This window comes from Heterodontus francisci, chromosome 29 (genome assembly GCF_036365525.1).
Source record: "Heterodontus francisci isolate sHetFra1 chromosome 29, sHetFra1.hap1, whole genome shotgun sequence".
NCBI lineage: Eukaryota > Metazoa > Chordata > Chondrichthyes > Heterodontiformes > Heterodontidae > Heterodontus > Heterodontus francisci.
The window spans coordinates 23,727,384-23,741,134 of record NC_090399.1 but is presented as its reverse complement, the minus strand read 5'-3'; the positions used below and the strand labels follow the sequence as shown (position 1 = coordinate 23,741,134).

Below are 13,751 nucleotides of genomic sequence, written 5' to 3'. Positions count from 1 at the left end.
TTGTACTTCTGTAACCAGCTTTACCAAATTAGAATATTAGATACCGCGGAATATTACAGATTTAACTTTCTTACTTCCCTGAAATAGTGAGCCGATTGTGCTTTTACATGTTTGGCCGTTTGCTGCAGTGCTCAACTCTCATCAGGCTACTGAAGTACAGAATGAGGAACCAGAACCCACATCCACTGCCCTGTTATTTGTTTTAAATTCCAGCCCATCGCTTGTTATTAATTTTATCGTCATCCTTAAGTGAGTGAGCGAGAAACCTTGCTGCTGGATCTTTGGATAAATCATGTGCCTCAGTGTCAAATTTTGTTTTATAATCCCCCTGTGAAGTGCCTTGGGACATTTTATTACATTAGAGATGCTATATGACTACAAGTTGCTGTGTGATCTTGGGCCACACCCCAAGTTGTCAGTGGGCCTGTCTTTCGATGAGATGCTAAACTGAGGCCCTGCTTCCTTCCTCTGGGGGTTCAGGCACCATTTGAAGATGAGTAGGGAGCACTTTTGATGTCATAGTTAGATTTAGAGACTTTTACTGAATTCCAGTGATGAATTCAGTTTTTTATTTTATTATTTAGCCGAATTTACCCTGTTCTTTTGGAATTCCACTTTTCTCTGTTGATTTTCTCAGAGTTTCGTTCTTAAATAATATCTGAAAGCCTCTGAATCTTTAAATTGGCAATATCTCCATTCTGTTGCAGGATGCTGTTGAAGTATTTTTTGTTTTCTGGAAGGCAGACTGAAAAGCACTCTAACAAAACTAGGCACAATTGAAAAACCAATAAACTGGGTTACTTTCTGTGAAATTTGTGAATGAACCGAATACTGTTCTACTGTTGGGAACTGTCAATTTCTTACCACTCCTTGCATCATGCAAAAAAGCAAAGACCCAAACTCTATTGACATTTTGGGGAAAAACTAACTTTCAAGCCAGCAAATCTAGAGCCGACTGGTTCCGTATTTGCTGTTGCAAGTTGCAGTGACTTCCTTTGTCATGTTGGTGTTTCTCTAAAAGAGAGCAACAAAACGTCTTTTAAAATTGTGAAGTTTGACCCACCCAACCATCAATCAGGTGGAGCACTCTTTTTTGCTCTTCACCATAGAGGATACAAGTAACATCCCAGAAATAGCTGTAAATCAGGAAATGGATGGAAGCAACAAACTCAAAGTTACAGTCACCAGGGAAGTGGTACTGAGCAAATTGTTAGAGCTGTGGGCTGACATGTCACTGGGTCCTGATGGACTTCATCCTAGGGTCTTAAAAGAAGTGGCTAATGAGATAGTTGATGCGTTGGTTTTAATTTTCGACTGCGTTTGCTGACAACACAACCACTAGGTGGCGCTGCAGTGGCACATTCGCAAATACAGCCTGTGCCACCTAACGTCACAGTCTGCGATGTTCAGGCAGCTGCCAGAACTAAAGATAGCGCTGCTCAAATTATCTCACAAGGGCAACGTAAACCCATGGCAGCACCCAATGGCTGGAGAGGGGAAACGAGCGGGCACCCGGGGTGGGGGGGGTTGGCGGCAGGTGGGGAAGCGAGTGGGTGGCGGGGTAGGAGGAAGCGGGCAGGCGGGGGGGGGGGGGGGTGGAGGAGAGTGCATCCGCCACCACCAAGGTCTTTGGCCGCTGTCTCCCCGCTTCCCCCACCCCCGCTCTCTATCCGTGTTGCACGGTGACATCATCTGCGCATGCGCCAACCAGTCCTGGTAATGAGGAATGTACTGCATGCGCAGAGAGCAGGAGCCCATCTGCGCATGTGCGCTGCTTGGCACAGTCTGATGATGTCAGCTGCTGGCTGCATTGTCAATAATCACTTTTTTAATTTTCCAAGATTCCCTAGTTTCGGAGAAGGTTCCATTAGATTAGAAAATAGCCAGTGTAACTCCTTTATTCAATAAGGGAGGGAGTCAGAAAGCAGGAAAATACGGGCCAGTTAGCTTAATATCGGTCATAGGAAAAATGTTGACATTTTGAAATTTTATCCTGTATTCCAATATTCAAGTCATTTATATTGTTATGGCCAGGGTCACAGGCCTTCCTCTTATTTGGCCGCAACAGGGTTTATGTCTTATTAAACAGTGGTTGTGCTTACCACCTCAGTGAGTGTTTTACCTTTTACCTTTAATGTGATTGTGAATGAACCATTCAGGCAGGTTTTCTTGAGTTTAAACAAGAGAGGTGTAAGTTTATTATACTTAACAATCTAAACCTGATCTAAAAAAAAATTATAAAAATATGCTACGCATTCGCACGCACATTCATTTGAGAATCACACACAAATAGATTACAGAGTAAAAAGTAAATTTTGTGGTTGGATTAGTGTCCAGAATAAATAAAAGTTAAATACACAGTCTGTGAGGTTGGATGATTCGGTGGACTTCCGGGTAGATTTATATTCTTGAAGTATTTAGCTGGTCAGATTTGTGGCTTTGTGGCTGGCCCATTTGTCACAGGGTTTTCTTGGAGGTGGCTCTCTTCCCCTAGTTTCTGTCTATAGCAATCGGTAGGCTTGGAGGGTCCACAGTCACAGACGGTTTTCAAACTTGTGGTCTTATCTGGAGAGAGAGAGAGAGAAGGAAGCACACAGCCTTTCTGCTGCCGGCCAGTTTCCATTACTCTTTTTGCTCAAGGAAACTCCCAGCTTTCATGAAGAAGGACAGATGGTCACATGACTGCTTCAGTCTATTCTCTGAAACCTTCTAATGAGATTCAAGGTTCAGAATTGGCTCCCCGGGCCCCAGGATGCCAATATTTACACTTGGAGTAGTTTGCTCTTTCAAAGTCAATGTGTCAGGAATGCGTTGAATGCCATACTAAGAAGGTAATTCAGTCACTTCGAGTAAGCCATTGTTCTGGGTCCCTGCTCCTCAGACCTCTGTCTTCTGTTGAAGATCTTGGAATGGGAAAAGGTGTTTCAGATGCAACTTGTGGTGGCCATCTTGGCTGCCAGTTTTTTTAAAATGTTAACTGCAACATTTTTTTCCAGTAAAAGTTTAATGTAAGTTTCCAACTGATGAATTAAAACTCCTCATTTGGCAGATTTGTTTTTCTTGACAATGTACATAAAAAAAAAGCAGTGGTCTTAGCACTGAACCTTGGGGAATACTGCTGTCTACAATCCTGCAGTCTAAAAAAACAGCCATTTACCATGACCTGCAGTTTTACTGTCTTTAAGCCAAATTTTTATTCAAACTGACACCGACCCCCCCATTACATTTTGATGACCAGTCTTTTAGGTGGTACTTTGTCAAACGCTTTCTTAAAACCCAGATAGACAACATTAATTGCATCTCCCTCACCAACTTTTTCTCTCTTACTTAAAAAAAAATTCATTTAGATTAATCAAACATGATCTGTCTTTTACAAATCCATAGAGGCTGTCCTTAATTCACTGAAACCTCTCCAAGTTCCTGTTAATTCTTTCCTTGATCATTGTTTCTAAAACCTTACCCAGTTGACTGGCCTACAGTTACTCGGCATGTCCTTATACTTCCTTGAAACAGGGTGTCACGTATGCCACTCTTCAGTCCTCTGTCGGCTCCCCTATATCTGGGGATGTTTGGAAGATCATGGCAGGTCGTTCCACTCCACCTCCACTTTCCTTAGAAACTTGGGATGCAAGCCATCCAGATCAGGCGACTCATCCGCTCTAAGCATATCCTTCCTTTCCAGTACAATCCTGCCTTTCAATTTTCACTTTATCCATTTCCTCTACTATCTCTGGATTTACCCATATTTTGTCAGCATCTTCTTTAGTAAACACTAATACAAAGTACTTATTTAGTATTCAAGTCTTGCCCTGTGTTTCTAAACATATATCATCTCCTTTGTCCTTAATAGGCCCCACCCCTTGTGGGAGAGGAGCAGACCTGTGGGGAGAGCGCCGAGAGAGGAGTCGATAACTAGAGCCCGAGGATCACTGCCTAATCGCTTACCTTCCGGGAGGGGAGCGGAGAGGAGACCATGCGCACCAACGTTTGAAAACCAAGTGAGCAGTGACATCACAGGAAAGCTACAGTTGGTGAATAACTGCTGTTCGGGAATAACTCTAAATAGCTGCGTAAGTAACCAAAGTAAAGAGAAAGGTCTACAGTTTTTTTTAATATAGTAGATAGTGTTTTTTTTAGGAAATCAAGGTCCCTAGTGTAAGTAATCTAATTTTTGGTTAATTTAAGGGGATAAATTAAGGGTAAGTCATGGCAGGGCAGCTGGGCAACGTGTGTGCTTCTTCTGTGCAATGTGGGAGTTCAGGGACATTTCCAGCGTCCAGGGCGAACCTGTGCAGGAAATGTCTCCAGCTGCAGCTACTCAAAAATCCGCGTTTCTGATCTGGAGCGGCGGCTGCAGACGCTGTGGAGCATCCGCGAGGCTGAGATCATCGTGGACAGCACATACAGGGAAGTGGTCACACCGCAGGTAAAGACTGCTCAGGCAGAAAGGGAATGGGTGACCGCCAGGCAGAGTCAAAAAACTAGGCAGGTTATGTAGGAGTCCCCTGGGTTCATCTCTCTATCCAACAAATTTTCAACTTTGGATACTGTTGGGGGAGATAGCTTCTCAGGGGAATGCAGCAAGAGCCAAGTCTGTGGCATCAGGGGTGGCTCAGCTGCACAGGAGGGGAAGTAAAGGAGTGGGAAAGCTATAGTGATAGGGGATTCTGTCGTACGGGGTACAGATAGGCATTTCTGTGACCGCAAACGTGACTCCAGGATGGTATGTTGCCTCCCTGGTGCTAGGGTCAAGGATGTCTTGGAGCAGCTGCAGGGACATTCTGAAGGGGGCGGGTGAATAGTCAGAGGTCGTGGTACACATTGGTACCAACGACATTGGTAGAAAGAGGGATGAGGTCCTGTAACAAGAATTTAGGAAGTTGGGTAGCAGATTAAAATGCGAGATCTCAAAAGTTGTAATCTCTGGATTACTCCCGGTGCCACGTGCTAGTAAGCATAGGAATAGGAGGATAGAGCAGATGAATGCGTGGCTGAGGAGATGGTGCAGGAGGGAGGGCTTTAATTTCCTGGATAACTGGGTCTGTTTCTGGCAAAGCTGGGACCTGTACAAGTTGGGCAGGTTGCACCCGAACTGGAACGGGACGAACATCCTTGTTGGGAGGTTTGCTCATGCTGTCGGGGGTGGGGGGGGGGGCGGTGGTTTGAACAAATTTGGCAGGGGGATGGGATACAGAGTGGAGGTACATGAGGGGGTGGTGCACAAATATAGAAGAGAAACTGAGTCAGTTTGGAAGGCACAGCAAATATAGACCTGTTAAGGCATAAGTGAAAAATGCAAGGTTGGATTGCATCTATTTTAATGCAAGGAGTCTTACTAGTAAGGCAGATGAATTGAGGGCATTGATTAGCACATAGGAATATGATATTATTGCTATCACAGAGATATGGTTGAGGGAGGGGCATGACTGGCAGCTCAATATATCAGGGTATAGAATCTTCAGACGTGACAGAGGAGGGGGTAAAAGAGGAGGTGGCATTGCACTGTTGATCAAGGAGTCAATTACTGCAGGAAGGAGGGATGATGTCTTGGAAGGTTCCTCAAATGAGGCCATACGGGTAGAACTTAAAAACAAATAAGGGTCAATCACTTGGCTGGGAGTGTACTAAAGGCCTCCAAACAGTCAGGGAGAGATAGAGGAGCTGATATGTAGGCAAATCTCAGACAGGTGTAAAAATAATAGGGTAATAATAGTAGGGGATTTCAACTTCTCCAATATCAACTGGGATAGTCTTAGTGTAAAAGACTTAAAGGGGGCAGAATTCTTAAAATGCATACAGAAAAGCTTTTTGAGCCAGTATGTAGAAAGTCCTACAAGAGAAGGAGCAGTACTGGACCTAATCCTGGGGAATGAAGCTGGATAAGCGGTAGAAGTGTCAGTGGGGGAGCATTTCGGGGATAGTGACCATAACTCTGTATGATTTAAGGTAGTTATGGAAAAGGACAAAGATGGACCTGAAATAAAAGTACTGAATTGGGGGAAGGCTGATTTCAATATGATAAAACAGGATCTGGCCAAAGTGGACTGGGAGCAGCTACTTGTAGGAAAGTCTACATCAGACCGGTGGGAGTCATTCAAAGAGGAAACAGTGAGAGTTCAGAGCCAACATGTACCCATTAAGGTGAAGGGTAGGACCAACAAGTCCAGGGAACCCTGGATGTCCAGGGATATAGTGGATTTCATGAGGGGAAAAAAAGAGCCTAATGGTAGATTCAGAGCGCTGAAAACAGCGGAGGCACTAGAGGAGTATAGAAAGTGTAGGAGGGTCCTTAAAAAAGGTAATTAGGAGAACGAAGAGGGGACATGAACAAACACTGGCGGGCAAGATGAAGGAAAATTCTAAGGCATTTTATAAGTATATTAAGGGCAAGAGGATAACCAGGGAAAGAGTGGGGCCCACTAGGGACCATAGTGGCAGTTTGTGTGTGGAGCCGGAGGACATAGGTGAGGTATTAAATGATTACTTTTCATCTGTGTTCACTATGGAGAAGGACAGTGTAGGTGCAGAGATCAGGGAGGAGGATTGTGTTGTACTTGAACATATTAGCATTGAAAGGGAGGAAGTATTAGTTGTTTTAGCGGGCTTAAAAGTGGATAAATCCCCAAGCCCAGATGAGATGTATCCCATTTTGGAACATAAGAGTTCCGAAGAAGGGTCACTGACCCGAAACGTTAACTCTGCTTCTCTTTCCACAGATGCTGCCAGACCTGCTGAGTGGTTCCAGCATTTCTTGTTTTTATTTCAGATTTCCAGCATCCGCAGTATTTTGCTTTTATTTGAGATGTATCCCAGGCTGTTATGTGAGGCAAGGGAGGAGATAGCAGGGGCTCCGACACAAATTTTCAAATCCTCTCTGGCCACAGGAGAGGTACCAGAGGACTAGAGGACAGTGAATATGGTACCATTATTCAAGAAGGATAGCAGGGATAAACCAGGTAATTACAGGTCAGTGAGTCTAATATTAGTGGTTGGGAAACTATTGGGGAAAAATTCTGAGTGACAGGATTAATCTCCACTTGGAGAGGCAGGGATTAATCAGGGATAGTCAGCATGGCTTTGTCGGGGGGAGATTGTGTCTAAATAACTTGATTGAATTTTTCGAGGTGGTAACTAGATGTGTAGATGAGAGTATAGCAGTTGATGTTGTTTACATGGACTTCAGTAAGGCTTTTGATAAGGTCCTGCATGGGAGATTAGTTAAGAAGGTAAGAGCCCATGGGATCCAGGGAAATTTGGCAAATTGGATCCAAAATTGGCTTAGTGGCAGGAGGCAGAGGGTGATGGTCAAGGGTTGTTTTAGCGAGTGGAAGCCTGTGACCAGTGGTGTACCACAGGGATCGGTGCTGGGACCCTTGCTGTTAGTAGCGTACATAAATGATATTGATGTGAATATAGGAGGTATGATCAGTAAGTTTGCAGATGACACGAAAATTGGTGGTGTCGTAAATAGTGAGGAGGAAAGCCTTAGATTACAGGAAGATATAGATGGGCGGAGCAGTGGAAAATAGAATTTAATCCTGAGAAGTGTGAGGTGATGCATTTTGGGAGGACTAACAAGGCAAAGGAATATACAATGGATGGTAGGACCCTAGGAAGTACAGAGGGTCAGAGGGACCTTGGTGTAGTTGTCCATAGATCACTGAAGGCAGCAGCACAGGTAGATAAGATGGTTAGGAACGCATATGGAATACCTGCCTTTATTAGCCGAGGCATAGAATATAAGAGCAGGGAGGTTGTGATGGAGCTGTATAAAATGCTAGTTAGGCCACAGCTGGAGTATTGTGTACTGTTCTGGTCACCATGTTTTAGGAAGGATGTGATTGCACTGGAGAGGGTGCAGTGGAGATTCACCAGGATGTTGCCTGGGCTGGAGCATTTCAGCTGTGAAGAGAGATTGGATAGGCTCGGGTTGTTTTCTTTAGAGCAGAGAAGGCTGAGGGGGGCCATGATTGAGGTATACAAAATTATGAGGGGCATTGACAGGTTAGATAGGAAGAAACTTTTTTCCCTTAGTTGAGGGGTCAGTAACCAGGGGGCATAGATTTAAGGTAAGGGGCAGGAGGTTTGGAGGGGATTTGAGGGAAAATCTTTTCACCCAGAGGGTGTTTGGAATATGGAATACACTGCCTGACAGGGTGGTAGAGGAAGAAACCCTCACAACATTTAAGAAGCATTTAGATGAGCACTTGAAATGCCATAGCACACAAGGCTACGGTCCAAGTGCTGGAAAATGGGATTAGAATAGTTAGATGTTTGATGGCCGGCACAGACATGATGGGCCAAAGGGCCTGTTTCTGTGCTGTATGACTCTATGACTCCACCTCTTACTAACAACCTACTACTTACATACCCATGGAAGGTATTCAGGTTCTGTTGCACCTTAACTGCCATTCTATTCTCATATTCTCTCTTTGTCAGTCTTACTTTCCTCTTCACCTCCCCTCTCAACTTATTGTATTGGGAGTGTTCCTCTATTGAAGAATTCACCTTTCATTCATCTTTTTTGTTTCATCATATTCTCTACCCAGTCATCCAAGGAGCCCTGTGTTTGGAATGTACCTAACCTGTACCTGAAAAATCTCCTCAAAGATCGTCCATTGTTCCGTTACTGTTTCTCTTGTCAGGTTTAGGTTCTATTTCACAGTGGCTAGATCCCCTCTCCCCCATTAAGTTAGCCCGCTTCCAATTCAGAAGTTTTTCTTTATATTGTTTCTTGCTCTTCTCCATTATTAGTCTAAACCTTATGATACCAAGATCACTCTTGTCCAAGTGACAATAGTGTTTTAATAGTGTTTTCTAACCCTAACTCTATTCCTTAATCTTAACACCTAAACCTGACATAAGAAGAGGAATGGGCCATTCAGTCCCTTGTGCCTGTCCCACTATTGAGTGAGGTCATGGCTGCTGTACATGCTCACTCCATGCATACTCCTAGATACCTTGTTATCCTCGGTTAGCAACAATTTATTGATCTCAGATTTAAATGATTCAATTGATCTAATATCAAATACTGTTTTTGGGTGAGTGTTTCACATCTCTGCCACCCTTTGCTCAAAGAAATGTTTGTTAACCTGTCTCCTGAATGGCCCTGACTCAAATTTTAACTTTAGTTCCCCTTATCCTTGACTCCACAACCAACAGGAAATATTTCTTTCTAGCTACCCTACCCTCAGTCAACCACCCTATAACCTAATATATTCGAGGTAATGTAAGCATAGTTTATGAAACCTCTCATAATCTAACCCTTGGATCTCTGGTAACATTCTGGTCAATTTATGCTGCATTCCTTTCAAGGCCAATATATTCTAAGGTGCAGTGCCCAGATTGTATAGTCCTCCAGATGTGGTGTATAGTGGTTTTATAGCTGTAGCAAAACTTCCTCTCCTTATGTTCTAGCCCTATATATATATAAAAACTAATGGAATTTTAGCATTTTGATTTATATTTTTGTACCTGATGTGATCTGTGTTCATGGACCTCTAAAGCACGATGGGCCGAAGGGTCTGTTTCTGTGCTGTATAACTCTCTGCCTCTAATTCCATAAGCCTTCATATTCTTTCACAGTAAAAATGCAGTTGGGTGATTTCAATGTCAAATCAGATACAAGGAGGGGAAAAGAGATTGGATTATGAGAGAAAAAGGAAAAGTTAAAAAAAATCTACATTTTACATTTTAAAATCAAGAACATTTAAAGCCTGAAGGAATGAGACTCCTCACTTGTAATAATTAATTTTCAGTGCCAGAGAGGTTGTCTGGCAGTAATTAATCGTTAAAAATTTTCCTTGAACTGAAATCGACAAAACTTTGTGTTGAATTTTGTTTGGCTCTACTGCGCAAATACAGCAAAAGCACAGCATTTGGATGGTGAGACAGACAGCGAGGTGCCGTTTTCGCCAAGTTAACGTAGGATTGGCGCATCTGAGTGCAACTTTTATATATTTAAGTTCATCCTGTCTTTTGCCTGAAGTTGTTGGGCCATTTGCGCATAAATAGCGACGAGTGCCATTAGCTGCACTGTTGACTGTTATTTTGACAGCAAATTATGGCCCAATACCTTCAAGGTAAGTGCAGCAGAGAGTGTAACGTGCTTGTAGTTTAAAGCTCATTGTCACTAAGTCACCATTTGTGGTTGTATAACACGTTAGGAGTACAGGATGTCAGACAGGACCTGCATTCCTAACGAGAAAAGTAGATGGCTGAGTCCCAGGCCTATTCTGACTTTGTATCCTTTCTGTTAGGACTCTTTCATCTCATGTTCAACACATATTCCATGGGATATGATAGAAATTAAAATTATGAAAGATGGGATGAGGTAGTTAGCAGCAAGTTGTGCCCTATGGTTGAGCAGTCAAGATGAGGAGCCATAAATACAAAATTAAATGTGTCACGTTGCTGTATTTTTTTTCTCTTCTGATTTAAAATAAAACAGTGTGTGCCTTTAAGACTCTCTTCAAAAACAATGTGCCTTTAAAAACTAGGAGGCACAGTGTGCCAGCTGGACCTGCTCCTAAGCCACAACAGGAGAGAGGTCACATGGTGTACTGTAACAATTTAACTGTGTAAAAACTAGCTGAAACCAGTTTTTGAGACACACCAGCAAAGCGTGTTTACTGAAGGAATGAGCTGTCTATTTCTCTCAGCAAAGATTCTACAAGGAGCTACAGGCTGAGTTAATTACCTAAGGAGGAAACAAACCCTTTGAAGTAAAGTTTTGACTGAGAGACTGTTGGTTTTAAAATTCAAGTAGACATTTTGCTGTGCTCATGGTTGAAAGAACTGTTTGATACCTGCTGCTAAGAGATTATTTGATTAGATTTGATTAGGTTAGAGATACAGCACTGAAACAGGCCCTTCGGCCCACCGAGTCTGTGCCGAACATCAACCACCCATTTGTACTAATCCTACACTAATCCCATATTCCTACCAAACATCCCCACCTGTCCCTATATTTCCCTACCACCTACCTATACTAGTGACAATTTATAATGGCCAATTTACCTATCAACCTGCAAGTCTTTTGGCTTGTGGGAGGAAACCGGAGCACCCGGAGAAAACCCACGCAGACACAGGGAGAACTTGCAAACTCCACACAGGCAGTACCCGGAATCGAACCCGGGTCCCTGGAACTGTGAGGCTGCGGTGCTAACCACTGCGCCACTGTGCCGCCCAAATTTCATCAAATTCACATGGAGACTTTGAGTGGCATTTGATTATTGTTACATTAGAATACCTCACCCATCAGGAACATAACCCACAAAGATTTATATGCCAGTTCTTATTCTTAAGGAACAGCTAGTTTAATTTTATTTTTTAAAGAAACCGGTTAACCATGATTTTTGTGTGTGTGGGTGAGAATGGGAGCTAGGTTAGAATTGGAAGTTACAAGGTCTTTAGACATAGGTTTATCTTAATAGCGTTTAAGATTTAGTTTTAATCAATAGTTAATTTGTTGTTGTCCAAAGATACCTGGTATGGTCTGTTTTATTCTGGGAGTTACTAGAGAGTTTAATATGGCTGTTTTTCGGTTGGGTGGGAAAACCTTAATATGCTGCGATCTGTGGAGTGATGTGACTGAATTGACAGTGCGTTGCTCCCGCCTCTGTCGTAACAAATGTAAGCGATTTAGAACAGTGATCAAGAGAAACATCTTTGCACAGAGCTGTGAGGCTGTGGAATTTTCTTCCAGGGTTAGCAGGTAGGGCACAATGTTCTATAATGACAGTGGACCTCATACTTTTATTCCAAGACAGATGCCAGCTCATTCATTTGTTCTAAATGGATGCAATAGTTCAAGCCAAAAATTACCAGGTTTTGGGGAGCACAGTAACAGTAATTGAAATCTAAACGTAATTAATTACTAATATAATTTATCTTTATTTGTATTTTATAAATTGTTGAATGTGGTCCACGCCAACTGCCAAGACATCTGATCAGACCCACCATAGAAAATGAGTTTACAAACCATGTGTTATGCATTTCCAATACCTTTCCTTTTATTTCCCCAGTAGGCATTCATTACATCCAGGGTCCAGCGTTCAGGGTTCAACCATCTTATGGTGAAATTGATTGAAGCAGTGGTCCGTGGAATTTTTTTCACTCTACTGCATTGATATCGACGCTGACAGGAATAGATCGCAGCGAGCATCAGGAAGCTTCATGCACAGGTCAGGGTGTGTTGGTGTCTTTCATAGTGCAGATAGTAATTGTCAGCTGCTTGTAGTTGCATTCCATATGTTTGTCATTCTTATCATTATCATTAGGGAAGGTGGTGGCGTAGTGGTATTGTCACTGGACTATAAACCCAGCGACCTAGGGTATTGCTCTGGGGACATGGGTTCAAATCCCACCACAGCAGAAGGTGGAATTTAATTCAATTAATAAATCTGGAATTAAAAAGCTAGTCTAATGATGGCCATGCAACCACTGTCGATTGTTGTAAAAACCCATCTGGTTCACTAATGTCCTTACCTGGTCTGGCTGACATGTGACTCCAGACTCTCAGCAATGTGGTTGACTCTTAACTGCCCTCTGAAATGGCCTAGCAAGCCACTCAGTTGTATCTAACGACTATGAAGTCAATAAAAAGGAATGAAACCGAACTGACCACCCGGCATCGACCTAGGCACCGGAAAGGACAACGGCACACCCACCCCTGTCGACCCTGCAAAGTCCTCCTTACTAACGCCCCACAAGTGCCAGCCAATGACCATGTCCAACAAGAGAGATCTAACCATCTCCCCTTGACGTTCAATAGCATTACCATCGCTGAATCCCCCACTATCAACATCCTTGGGGCTACCATTGACCAGAAACTGAACTGGAGGAGCCATATAAATATTGTGGCCACAAGAGCAAGTCAGAGACTAGGAATCCTGCGATGAGTAACTCACCTCCTGACTCCCCAAAGCCTGTCCACCATCTACAAGGCACAAGTCAGGAGTGTGATGGAATACTCTCCACTTGCCTGGATGGGTGCAGCTCCAACAACACTCAAGAAGCTCGACACCATCCAGGACAAAGCAGCCTACTTGATTGCCACCCCATCTACAAACATTCACTCCCTCCACCACCGACGCACAGTGGCAGCAGTGTGTACCATCTACAATATGCACTGCAGCAATGCACCAAGGCTCCTTAGACAGCACCTTCCAAACCCGTGACCTCTACCAACTGGAAGGACAAGGGCAGCAAATGCATGGGAACACCACCACCTGCAAGTTCCCCTCCAAATCACACACCATCCTGACTTGGAACTATGTCGCCGTTCCTTCACTGTTGCGAGGCCAAAATCCTGGAACTCCCTTCCTAACAGCCCTGTGGGTGTATCTACCCCACATGGACTGCAGCGGTTCAAGAAGGCAGCTTACCACCACCTTCTCGAGGGCAATTGGGGATGGGCGATAAATGCTGGCCTGGCCAGCGACGCCCACATCCCATGAATGAATGAAAAAAAAATTAACGTGGTCTCATCAGTGTTCAGTTTCATTTTGTTGGATTTGATGGTGGGTTAGTGTCTTTAACTTTGCTGCTCATTGCTGGCACCCAGCTGTCATAAGATGCAGACTAAAGCTCCCTCTGCATTGTTCCCTTAGCTGTCTAGGAACTTTTGTTGCTGGAATTGGATGCTAAAATTGGGAAGTGATTTAACCCCCAGCACTAACTTCCTGCACATCTTCCCATCCAACTCTTTGAGGTCAGGCATGCACAGAGGCTGCAACAGGTATAGGGAC

At 43.6% G+C, this 13,751-nt stretch overlaps 1 protein-coding gene across 4 annotated transcripts in view; it reads left to right on the top strand.

The window, feature by feature from the left end:
• LOC137346196 (RNA-binding protein 4B-like) overlaps positions 1–13,751 on the top strand; it is a 191,325-nt gene that overhangs the window by 118,700 nt on the left and 58,874 nt on the right. For 3 of the 4 annotated variants that reach the window (XR_010968679.1, XR_010968681.1, XR_010968678.1), the window contains exons 4-5: positions 3,851–4,070; positions 12,027–12,185. The gene's annotated coding sequence lies outside the window, so the exon portion shown is untranslated. The remainder of the gene's footprint in view (positions 1–3,850; positions 4,071–12,026; positions 12,186–13,751) is intronic. The other variant, XR_010968680.1, reaches the window with a different exon arrangement.